Genomic DNA, 13,714 nt, shown 5'->3' on the forward strand with positions numbered 1-13,714 from the left:
CCGGATATTGGAAAACTTCAAAGATTACAAGCAATGTTCCTTCAAAGCAACAATCTCTCCGACAACATCTCGCAATCTCTTGAAAATCTGAGTATGTTACTCCAACTATCTTTAGGGGATAATGATCTTCACGGAAGCATACTTTCAGGTCTAGGAAACTGCCAATCTTTGAATGGATTAGATCTTTCTAATAACAATCTCAGTGGCACCATACCTCCACAAATCTTTGGCCTCTCATCCTTGTCAAGCGGTCTCAGTTTGCCCAGAAATCGCTTCACGGGTCCCCTTCCCATGGAAGTTGGAAATTTGAAAAATCTGGGTATATTGGATGTGTCAGAAAACATGTTATCTGGTGAAATTTCAAAGAGTATTGGCAGTTGTATTATGATGGAGACTCTGGGCATGCAAGGAAACTTCTTCCAAGGGACCATTCCATCAAGTTTTAGTTCTTTGAGAGGACTTTAGAAGTTAGATCTTTCTCGAAACAATTTGTCAGGAAAATTCCAGATTTTTGCGGGTTTCAACTTGTTGGATCTTTTGAATTTATCTTACAACAATTTTGAGGGTCTAGTGCCAAAAAACGACATTTTCAATAACTCAAGTGCAACTTCAGTTGTGGGAAATAGTCAACTGTGTGGGGGGAATACCTGAGATGCAGTTGTCAAAATGTAACTTCAAAGAGTCCATGAAGATGAAATTGACCTTATCCATGAAATTAATTATCTCCATAGTTTGCGGGCTTCTAGGAGTATTTACTACGCTTTCTTTTCTGTATGTTTGTTGGTTAAGAAAGAAAAGAAAAGAAACTACTTCAAGTTCTTCTGGAAATTTGCTTTTGAATTTGTCTTACCAAAGTCTCTTAAAAGCCACTAATGGGTTCGCCTCTGCTAATTTGCTTGGTGTGGGTAGTTTTGATCCGTGTATAAAGCAATCATTGATGAGGGCAAAATGACAGTTGCTGTCAAGGTGCTCAACCTTCTGCACCGTGGAGCTTCCTAGAGCTTTCTTGCTGAGTGCGAGTCCTTGAGAAACATCAGGCATCGAAATCTTGTGAAGATTCTTACAGTTTGTTCAAGTGTTGATTATCAAAGTAATAATTTCAAGGCGCTAGTTTATGAATTTATGTTCAGTGGGAGCCTTGAGGATTGGTTGCATCCAACTGCTAAAGAAAATGAGGAGTACCAATAATAGAGGAATTTTGGAAGAGGATAAGACAATTTTATTATGCTTTTTATTCATACAAACTTGGTATTGTACAATTTTATTTCCTGGTTTCATCGTATAGAGAGTATCATAGCATAATTGCTTTCTTAGCATATAGGTGTTAATTATATAGTCATATTACAATTAATCATTATATATATATATATATATATATATATATATATATATGTTGAATTGCAGAGTATGGTATGGGAAATGAGGTCTCCTCCGATGGTGATGTATATAGCTATGGGATCCTCTTATTAGAATGTTTACTAGAAAAAGACCAATAGACGATATGTTTCAAGACACTCTAAATCTACATTCCTTTGTCCAAGAAGCTTTGCCTGAACGAGTGATTGAGATTGCAGATCCAATTTTTTTTCAAGGAAGCGAAGAAGATATATCCATGAATAATTCTCACAAAAACAGCGACAGTATGTAGAAGTAGTGAAATCCATGAATGTTTGATTATGATATTTGGGATTGGAGTTGCTTATTCTGTTTAACAGCCCAGAGAACGTTTGAGCATCAAAGATGTGGGAACTAAGCTTCTTTTGATCAAGAAAAAGCTTCTTGAAACTAGAAGACATGGAATTGGTAGAATTACGAGTAGACAATAATATCAACAGGTAATATTGGTAACTTAGTGATAATTATAGTTTGGTTAAGCAAATTGAAGATACAAATTATGGAAATTGTTTGTGGGAAAGCAACTGATTATATGGAGGAATTGGGTATGGACTACACATATTTTGGTAGCTCATGATTTACACAATTCCAGAATTAAAAATCCATATTTTATATATATATTTCTATTTTTTGTTGTTGTTATAATTGATGCTCCTGGAGTCCTGTCATTTTTTTTTCTTCCTATTTTTGAATTGAATTGAACATATTATGATTGGGCAGGTTACAATTATGCTAACAATGAGGATGAGGGTGAATCTGAAGACAAGGATGACAATTTGGACAAATGGCTGCTGTAGTGGAGTATTCTCATGGATATTTCGACATGATGTATTGAACAAATGTTTGGATGCTTATCTTTTGTTTTATTTTTATGTTTAATAGTGTTTTCAAAATATGGTTATGTTTTTAGAATATTATGTAGTTTATATTGACAATATTTATAAAGGTAGTTGAAGTAACTTTTTTTCTCTTCTATTTTTATAGTGTTTTGTTGAAGGAATGAATGATTGGATTTTAAATGCATAGAGCAAAATACAGTTTTGGAATCCTGCTATTATAAATGTTTACCGGAAAAAGACATGTTCTAAGACACTCTAAATCTACATTCCTTTGTCCAAAAAACTTTTACTGAGCGAGTGGTCGAGATTTCGGATCCAATTATTTTCCCAGGAAAAGAAGATACAACAATGAATGATTTTCATAATAACAACAACACTAGAAGAAGCATAATCTAGGAGAGCTTGATTTTTTATTTTTGCGGTTGAAATTGCTTGTTCCTTTGAACAACCAGAAAAAAACGGATAGACATTAGAGAAGTTGCAACTGAGTTTCATTTGATCAGAAAAAAACTTCTTGAAACTGGTACACATGGAGGCGGTCGAATTAATTAAATGTAAAACATAAGATCTACAGGTAATATTGGTGTGACAATTATAGTTTGATGTAGCTCTTAAAAGTGTCAATTAGAAGCTCATTGCATTTTTCCCTTTCGTTGCATTATTAAGACGAGATTACTTGTCGGTTTCTTGAAATGATCTTCTTGTTTCTTCATTTTGGTTAGCATTGCTGATTTCATGGTATTTCTTTACGTACAAGGAGCTCATTTGTGAATTTAATAGTTAAAAAGGTTAAATTGATATAACTGAACTTCTGAGTATAGAATTGGATTCTATAAGAAAATTTGAAGAATTGAAATAATAGTTTAATCTATATTTTATTATAACATAGGCAATGCCCTGTTTCAACTACGGAACAGGGGAAGGGAGCAAGAAAACAACTAGCTAGTTCAATCTATATTATATCAAATAACACTTTAGATATACTTTATTGAAATTAAATATGAAATTTCAAGAGAAATTCCTTCTTAGATTGACTCTTCTTCTTCTTCTTCTTCTTCTTCTTCTTTTTAGGGAATTTATAATCATTAGACAAAGGTTTCTACATTCTAGTATTGAAATAGAAAGATGTATGCGAGACATATTGTTTGAATATATGGTTTTATAATAGGTATATATTCCTTATAAGATAATTAGTTATTAACACTGGTTGTAATGATTTGATTACCATACTTATTTTTATTTTCACCTATCTTAATTATCCTATAAATATGAGTATTTTGTACGGTAAACATCATAAAGAAAATCTAAGACTCAAAAGATGTTGTTGGAGAAGAAATAAGCTTCACTGAAGAACAAATTGAAGAATTAAAAAAGAAACAAGAAATAAAAAAGGAAGAGATCTATAGGTTGTCAAAATTCAAAATTTTCTCAGCAAGAGTCCTTGAACAATTATGTGGAAACACCACAGCAAAACTATCAAATGAAGGAAAGATAGATATCACTTTGTTTGATAAAGCTAAGGTAGCTAGATGGAAAAAAGAAATATCCTTAAATTAGATATATCCATATAGGCCTAATTCAAATGGAAATTACGACACTTTTTAGACAAGGAATAGATACTCCCGTCTTAGCCGTGGTCTGATCTTAGACAAAAGGTTTAACGACCCTCTTAAAGCAATAATTGGTGGAGTTCAATCAAATCTTTTCAATGGAGTAGTATGGTTTAACACTAAGCCAAATTATTTTATCTCTATCAATGATCCTAATCTGGAAGACACAGTTAGGTATAGACATGAAAGAAAGCTCTCATGATCTATCAATTCACTGGAAAACAATCCATGAATTAACAAGACTAACCCAGACATCTACAAAATATTTAGACAAAATTTCTGTAGAAATATTTGAAGCTAGACCATTTGACACAGAAATTAGTCCTAGACTAATAGACTGGAAAGATTTAGAAGTCCCACGACAGTGGCTTCTAAGTGATCTAACAAAAGATCAAAATAAAGACACAACATCCCTTCAAGCATCCCGAAAAAAAAAAAAAATAAAATAAAAAAAAATCTATATTTTTTAGATAATACGGTTGATAAGTGGATAAAAGATTTTCCTCATCAAGAAAAAGATGAATGGGAAAAATTTGTAAAGCTAAGCTTTAATATTCCTAAGAATGATGAAGGAGCCTAAAGCAGTAGTTCTAATAAAGAAGCTATTGCAATGAAAATCGCAATTATGCCAGGAACAACTCACCTCAAAAATAAAAAGGAAGAGGTAAAAAGTGCAAAAATCTATCATTTTCAAACAGGAAATGAAGAAGTTATTTTTTCTCCTAGTCAAAGAAAGAAAAGATGTATGTATGTCTTAGGAAACTTTAATTTATTAGGATATAAGCCATATAGCCTTAGTATCCTTATAGATACCGAAGCTACAATCTGTAGTTGCAGGTGGAATGCACTTCCTTCGAAAAATGGATGCTAATGAAGAGCCCCCATCGCATTCAAAGGACTAGATAGGAAAGAAATTAACAAAGATAGAATATAAAGTAAAGAATGTTGCAATTTGGAAGAGCAATAACAAATTTGTTATCCCAAAGATACTTCGTTTCCCAAATATGCACTGTGATTTTCTGCAAGGAAATAATTTTATAAGTAATTATTTACCTATGCAAATTCATCATAAATTTCTGGCCTTAACACTCAAAAAAGAGTTTGTAAATATCTCAAGTTGAGCAAAAAGGGCTTGAGATGCCTCTTCTTCAAGCAAAAACCCGGGTGCGGAAGCGGGTTTAGAGGGCCCAGTGATGGGTAGTGTTTGTTTTGTGCTTCGCCTAGCCTTGCCTTTTACTTATTCTTCAATTGCATAGACTTGAATAGCTAGTTGGGGTTGCTTGCATCAATTATTTTCACTTTCAAATTGCAGCTAGCACTGGTCATGGGCCAGCAAGCCCAGCTTAGCCTGGGCTCTGGCCTCGGGTATGATTATGCCCGTCCCTAATTATTAAAAATGGTGAGGCCGAGGCCCAACCCACTCCGGTCCATTAAAGTATTTGATCTTCTTGCATATTTCATTTTGAGTAATTGTCATTGGATTTTATGCAGCTTCCTCATTAGTTTATTTAATTATCTTTCCAAGCCTAATTGGGTTTGAAAGAAATTCTTCTAACCTAGCATATTAAACTAATTTGTCCAAAATGCATATAAATTCTCACACGCATTTTTATTTTTTATATGCATTTTAAACACGTGCCAATTTATTAATTTGGGTTTGAAGAATTTTTTCAACAAAATTTGGAGAAAAACTTCGCCCATCTTTCAATAGCGCTTTATTATAAAATATCAACTAGGAACTACAAGTTAAATGATCTTTATCAATTATGATCACAAGAAACAACACGACAGCCAAAAGAAAGCAAAATTATTTATCTCAAGAAAATTGCAATTTATTAACATATGTATGTAACAAAGACTCAAACCTAATATAGACTAATTAATATCCTCTCTCTTGACATTGCGATTTACCATTTACAACTAATTTTGCTATACAAACTATGAAGCTTTATACAAGTAATCTCGAAAGGCTAGGCAATTATATTATGCCGTCTCTTTGATCTCGACTTCCTAAGATGGCGCCTCTTTGGATTTTGGAGTCTCTGCTGTCAATATTGTAGGAAAATTTTCTTATTCCTATTTTTTGTGTTTACTTACAATAGTGTTTTCTTATTCCTATAGTCTCCTAGAATATAAGGACTCCAGATAAATAGCTTGATCAAATCCATGTTAGCTGTACAAAGTGTTCGGTGGTGGTGGCAGTGGCGGCGGAGGAAAAACGTCTTGTTCTAAATTGTGATATATACCTCAAGAAGAGAAGGAGACCGAGAACCCTATGCGCCTTATTAACAGTCTTGATATTTACTGAACTGGCTGGCTGACAGAAGAAATCTGAGATTTCTCAGGGAAAAGGTTAAGGTTCCTCACCTCCAGCTGTGATGAGCTTCTCAACTCGAGAAACTATATGTTTACCGTATGTATACTTCTTCAAGGCATTCAAATGAACCTTGATGCGAGAAAGAATCAAATTTTTCGCTAAATTCCTAATCCCCACTAAAAACCATTGAAAGTCACCGCCCTCTGTTCCTCTGCTTAATGTGGAGTTCATCACAAGTCTTCATTTGAGATAATTTCTAAAGAAAATCTAAAGTATTTTTTGAAGTCCTTATAAAAGTTTTTTTTTTTTTTTTTTTTTTTTAATTACTTCCGCCATATCTAGTTCTTAATTGTGGCAGGCAAAATAATGTTCCAGAAGAAAGTAAAATGCAATCAATCTCCGTGGGGGACATAGTTAAAATTTTAGGTGGAAGTTAATTTCAATCGATATCCATGAAAATTAACCGGCAACCACAATAATGAAGTTATTCTCACTTTACGTTTTTTCAGTACTATCTGTGAAAGTTTTACTTTTTCTTTCCTTCTTAAGTGTTGAAGCAATTGCACAGGGCAACATACTTGTCTTTTACTTTATACTTTAAGAACATGGCATCACTGAAAAAACCCTTTTTTTTTTCTTTGTTTTTTGAATGAATGAATGGAGCAAACGTGTAACGGACTAGTGCAATATCTACAATCTAATCTATTAAATTGACATATTTTGTTAAAGTATGTGATAAAAAATGTACATGAAAATCACATGCTCTAAAAGCATATATTAGTTTAAGAAATTAGGTTGAAGAAAAACTTCATCTGCATCGAGCCTGTTTTGACTGCTAACTTTGAGCTTTTCTTTGACTGAACGAGATGTGCAGTGGAATTTATGGCAGCCATCTGCAATTATACTCAAAATTCTGCTGGGATTATATAAGAAATTGATAAATTTAAAACTAATAGCATTGTTGTCTATGTATAAGCACTTTCAAGTTTCACCCTTCACCTGATACGAAGTCTTTAGCATTGTCCTATGCAAATACCAGTAGGTCATATTGTGTTAGCCATAGAGGGTCTCAAAGATATCCAAAAAAAACAACCCTCATCAGGGAAAATATTGCATTCTACTTCAAGAAAATTCAAAATTTATTTGCAAGTAAGGCCTATTATTAATAATTATTCAATTTTATGAAGGGTCATGAAAAGGAAATGGCATTTTTTGCATGAAGTAACTGCTGCCAAAAAATCTTAAATTTCTAATATAATTGTTTAATGCATGACTCCAACATTGTTTCGCTTGGAATAGAATCATCTTCATTTTAAGTGAAATGAAGATTAACTATTTTATAGTTTAGATTAGATTTCACAACATCTAACGGTTATATGTTGCCATGTCATTTAAAATTCGTAAAAAATAAATAAATAAATAAATAAAAAGTATTATGTAAATCTAATCTAAACTATAAAATAGTTCTTTTCAATTTCACTTAAAAAAGAAAAGTATCCTATCCTATATATATATATATATATATATATATATATATATAAGCCCATGTTGATGAGGGTTTGAATTCTATTGGGTTGGAGGGTTCAGAGGCCCATCTCGTGTTAATATCCTCTAGTCAAAGTCAAAACCCATTTTTGAAGGAGAAAGTCAATGCTGCGGTTAAAAAGCAAAAAGACGAGGCTCTCCAGCATATGAAACGCTTGTTTCATCTAAAGTCCAGTTTTAAGTGGGCTTTTAACAAATGGGCTTGGGAGGCCTCTTCTTCAAGTAAGGACCCAGGTGCTGAAGCGGGTTTAGGGAGCCCAGTGGTGGGTAGTGTTTGTTTTGTGCTTTGCCCAGCCTTACCTATCTCTTTTTCTTTAATTGCATAGACTTGACTAAACCGTAATGCTAATTGGGGTTGGTTGCATCAATTATTTTTGTCGCTGGTCATGGGCCAGTAAGCCCAACTTAGTATGGGTTATGGCCACGGGTTTGATGATGCCCGTCCCTAATTATTTAAAAAAGGTGAGGTTGAGGCCCAACCCACTCCACCCCATTGCAGTATTTGATCTTCTTGCATATTGTATTTTGAGGAATTACGAGTCAAATAGATGATTCATGCCATCAAAAGAATTGGTACCACAAAAAAACACGGTTAAAGTAAGCAAAGTTCCGCAAACATAATAATTTACAAACCATGCAACAAGAGGTGAGAAGGATCCAAAAAACTCTAAAGCCCTACCCAAATCTCTATTGGGACAAAGGAATGTGAGATTATTGATTTTTGCTTTTCCCCGACACGTTGCATGCAGAGTATCGTACGGAAAATGAGGTGTCGTGATGATGTGTATAGTTATCGAATCCTGCTATTAGACATGTTCCAAGGCACCCTGATTCGTCTACATTCCTTTGTCCAACTCCGCAGTTAAGCGTGCTTCTGTTAGAGTAGTACCAAGATGGGTGACCTCCTGGGAAGTCTGATTCGATGGGAGCCAAAAGCGGACAATATTATGTGTCATCGGGGTGGGATGTTACATATGGTATCAGAGCCATTGCCCAGCCTGAGATGGAGGGAGTGTGCACAAGCCCATGAAGGTCGCTAGCGGGCGCTCACTGGGGCGAACGCCAAGAATGGGCTAATCCCATGAGGGTCGCCAGCGAGGACGCTGGGTCCTAAGAAGGGGTGATTGTGACATCCCACATCGCCTGGGTATGGAGATGAGGATATGCTTAAATATATACTACACCCTTAATGACAACAACGTGTTCTCCTAGCCTAGTGGTGGCTAGGGAGGAACAAAGCCTTGAGGGATGCCAGGAGGTCGTGGGATCGACTCCTTGGTAGGCGCCAAAGAGGACAATATTGTTGTGGGAAGGGCTCTGCTATGCTGCTGCTGTGTATCTCTAATCCCAAACAATGCGTTTTAAAGCCGTGATGGTCATGATCCCATCAGAACTCCGCAGTTAAGCGTGCTTCTGCTGGAGTAGTACTAGGATGGATGACCTCCTGTGAAGTCTAATTCGAGGAGAGCCAAAAGCGGACAATATTGTGTGTCATTGGGGTGGAATGTTACAATTAATTATCTCCATAGCTTGCGGGCTTCTAGGAGTAATTTCTATGCTTTCTTTTTTGTATGTTTGTTGGTTAAGAAAGAAAAGAGAAGAAACTAATTGAAGTTCTTCAGGAAATTTACTTTTGAATTTGTCATACCAAAGTCTCCTAAAAGCCACTGATGGGTTCTCCTCTGCTAATTTGCTTGGTATGGGTAGTTTTGGATATGTATATAAAGGAATCATCGATGAGGGCAGAACGACAATTGCTGTCAAGGTGCTCAACCTTCTGCGTCGTGGAGCTTCCAAGAGTTTTCTTGCTGAGTGTGAGGCCCTAAGAGGCACTAGGCATCGGAATCTTGTAAAGATACTTACTGTTTGTTCAAGTGTTGATTATCAAGGTAATAATTTCAAGGCTCTAGTTTATGAACTCATGGTCAATGGGAGCCTTGAGGATTGGTTGCATCCAGCTGCTAAAGAAGATGTGGCACACTAGGAGCAGAAGAATCTGAATCTTTATCAAAGATTGAATATCGTCATTGATGTTGCGAGTGCATTGGAATATCTCCACTATCATTGTTAGACACTAATCCTCCATTGTGACCTAAAGTCGAGCAATGTTCTTCTCAATGATGAAATGGTTGGACATGTTGGAGACTTTGGGTTAGAAAGATTCTCTTCTGAAGCCAACCATAACTCTTCAACCAACTAGTCAAGCTCTATTGGCGTTAGAGGAACAATTGGTTGCACTCCTCCAGGTGAAGACACTCTTTATAATTCCTCAATTAATTCTTTTTTTTTTTTTAATAACATTTCTAAGTTCGAAGAGGATAAGACAAATTTATTATGCCTTTTATTCATAAAAACTTGGCACTATACAATTTTATTTGCTGGTGTCATCAAATACAGAGTATCATAACATAATTGTTTTCTTAGTATATAGGTGTTAATTATATAGTCACATTACAATTAATCAAATTATATATATATATATATATATATATATATATATATATATATATATATATATATATATATATATATATATATTTCAGAGTATGGTATGGAAAATAAGGTCTCTTCCTGTGGCGATGTATATGGCTATGGGATCCTCCTTTTAGAAATGTTTACTGGAAAAAGACCCACAAATGAAATGTTCCAAGGCACTCTAAATCTACATTCCTTTGTCCAAGAAACTTTGCCTGAACGAGTGGTTGAGATTGCAAATACAATTCTTTTTCAAGGAATCGAAGAAGATATAAGCATGAATGATTCTCATAATAACAGCAGCACTAGAAGAAGTGAAATCCATGATTGCTTGATTTTGATATTTGGGACTGGAGTTGCTTGTTCTGTTGAAGATCCCAAAGAACAGATGAACATTAAAGATGTAGGAACTAAGCTTCTTTTGATCAAGAAGAAACTTCTTGAAACTAGAAGACATGGAAGTGGTCGAATTAAAATTAGACCATAATATCAATAGGTAATATCAGTAATTTAGAGATAATTATAGTTTGGTTAAGCAAATGGATGAGGCATCTAATGGTACCAATTAATGCCAATAACAAGCTCATTGCATCTTTCATTCTCTTATACTAATAAATGATCTCCCTTATTTATTTTTGTTGGTATTGCTAATTTCATTTTTGCCTAGTGGTAATTTATAGATTAGTGGACTCACTATTGGATTTTCATGGTTTTTTCTTTTACATGTGAAGAGGTAATTCTTTTACATAATATTGGCTTCTTTTCATGTTTTTCTTCCATTGGTCATATAAAAGTATGTTTCTCGAGGTGTTCTATCCATTTGTAATATCAATTTAGTTATTTTGTATTTGATGGTTGTTAATTGAAAAAATTATAAAGTTAAGGTTTGAATAAACTAAATTTGGTAACTTTCATGATTGGAGTTTAATTTGTCAAAATTGATTGCACCACTAGAAATAGGGCTTTTACCAGAGTAAATTTTGTATTTTTTATTTCTAATGCCCAAAATAAACGCCGATATAAGAGGTATTTTTCGGTGCTTTTTATGGACGCTATTAAATCTCGTAAATTAGCTTCATTTAAACAAAAGCGTCGTAAATGTGAAATATTTATTGGTGCTTTTTCAAAACAAACATAAAATAAAAGGCTAGGATATTAGTGTATTATGGTAGCTATGGGTAGACAACCCGTTTGGTGTGGCAAATTCGTTTCCAAATCATCTTGACACAAGGGAGATTGTGGTAAAACTTTAGACTTAATTTAGAATTAGTCAAATTTCTTAATGGAAAAAGACTAAAAAGATATGAAAGAGCACATATTATATCGTGACATCCAATGGCAGGATTACTATTAGACTCATCAGAACAAACATATTTTTTTTAAAAAAAATAAAATAAAATAGACTACTTATTTGTTAGCAGACATCATGCCTTATGAGTCAAATTACTAAAAATTCCAAATTTTTGAGAATCTATATGTCTAATTATTGTAAATCACCTTAGTTTTCATTGATACTCTAGTGGTGCTAGATCAGGTTATAGTTCAAGTCGGACTTAAAGGAGCGCATTCAATTTCCACCGTCTAGACCTCTCTTATGTGGCTCTTAGTGGGTAAGTGCTACTATGGTTATGCCCAAGTACGATAACCATAATTGGTCTCTTCGGCTTGCCCTTTTTCTATAAATAAAAAAAATTACTAAAGAGTCCTGCGGCTTGAAAATTGCTTTTCATATATTACCATGGTGGTCCTGAGTTTTGAATTCACAGCATCAAAAGCTTCAATTGTCTAACTTGTAGAATAGCATTACCAACAATGAATAGTCCCAGCCTAACTGTCAAGATCTTATTAGCTACGACCAGCTCTCCTTGGTTATCATTGGTGTATAATAACTCGAGTCATTAGCTGGTTTTTGAATTGCAATCTTTGGTCTATTATAATCTTTAGTTTGGTGTGAATTGCGTTAATTATTGTGTAGCTAATTTGCTTGTTGGGTGGTGGATGGAGGATACAAATTATGAAAATTGTTTGTGGGAAAGCAACTTATTATATGGATGAATTGGGTATGGACTATACATACTTTGGTATGTCATGATTTACACAACCCAAAATTCAGAATTCTTATCACATATATATCTATTTTTCATGATATTTTTTGTTGTTGTTATAATTGATGCTCCTGTCATTTTTTTTTCTTCTTCTTCCTATTATTGAATTGAACTCATTATGATTGGGATTTGGGCAGGTAACAATCATGCTGACAATGAGGATGAGGATGAGTCTTGGATGGCTATTTGGATAGATGGTTGCTCTAGTGGAGTACTAAATATCCATGATGTATTGACCAAATGTTTTATTTTTATGTTTAATAGTGCTTTCAAAATATGGTTATGTTTTTAGAACATTATGTTGCTTATATTGACAATATTTATGAAGGTACGTAGTTGAAGCAGCTTTTTTTCTTCTTCTATGTTTTATAGTGTGTCTCGTTGAATGAATGAATGATTGGATTTTAAATGTACAGAGCAGCGTACATTTAAAAGTATCAAGTGATATTGCATGTCAATAATAAGCTCATTGCATTTTGCCCTTCCGTTTCATTGTTAATAAATATGTCAGGATGAATTTGTCTACACCAGGCCCATCCCATGATATTCTCATATTATCTTCCGCCCAGATTCTTTCTGAATCAAAATCTATCCTAATTAACTTTTTTGAAGCAAGTCTTATAAGTGTCTTTTTTTTATTTGTTTGTCTAAGCATAGCAAAAGAGTAATTTATTTGTTTAAATGAAATACATTCCACGGCTCTCCCTCTTCTCTCTCTCTCATTAAACAAGAAAAAAAACAAAGACAACAAATGATCCCTCAAGAACTCCGGTTTGATTAGGGCGTTTACTCCTCGTCAAAATGTTCGTAGATAAAAGCTTATGAAATGATTGATTTGATAATAATGATATACCTCATCAACACAGTTTACATATAATTTTTTTTAAAAAAAAAAAATATGAAAAAATTAATTATATGGAGGATGGCCAAACTGCATCATGACATGAATGAATGTTTGAACATGATGCAACAGAAAAGGATCCTCTCCATTTCAAAATCCCTCAATTTCCTCCATTTAGTGCATTTCAAAGGGTATTGCATTTAATGCATTACCATCATTAAAACTTGTAGACAACACTACCCTTCAAAATGCACTAAATGGAGAAAATAGAGGGATTTTGAAATGGAGAGGATTATTTTCCTACCACGATATGTAGTGCAATGTCAGAATTTTGATTAGAGTGGTCAAGATAAAAAAAAAAAAAAAAATTAAAAAAAAAAGGACAAAAATTAATTAAAAATATTAAATAATTATTAGGACAATCCTTGTTTTAGATATGATTTTTGAATTTGATCTCTATCATTAAAATGATAATCATAAATTTCTTCTCTTAAGCAAGATTCGTAACACGTAATAGCGAAAGAATTTCATTGACATGAAAGACTGAATCTCAATCACCCTAATAATGAAAAAAACTTTTGCAATCT

The 13,714-nt window shown here is 33.8% G+C and overlaps 1 pseudogene; it reads left to right on the top strand.

Moving 5' to 3' along the window:
* On the top strand, positions 1–10,671 carry LOC132188052 (probable LRR receptor-like serine/threonine-protein kinase At3g47570; annotated as a pseudogene).
* The last annotated feature ends 3,043 nt before the right edge of the window (positions 10,672–13,714 follow it).

The sequence above is a fragment of the Corylus avellana genome, chromosome ca7 (assembly GCF_901000735.1).
Source record: "Corylus avellana chromosome ca7, CavTom2PMs-1.0".
NCBI lineage: Eukaryota > Viridiplantae > Streptophyta > Magnoliopsida > Fagales > Betulaceae > Corylus > Corylus avellana.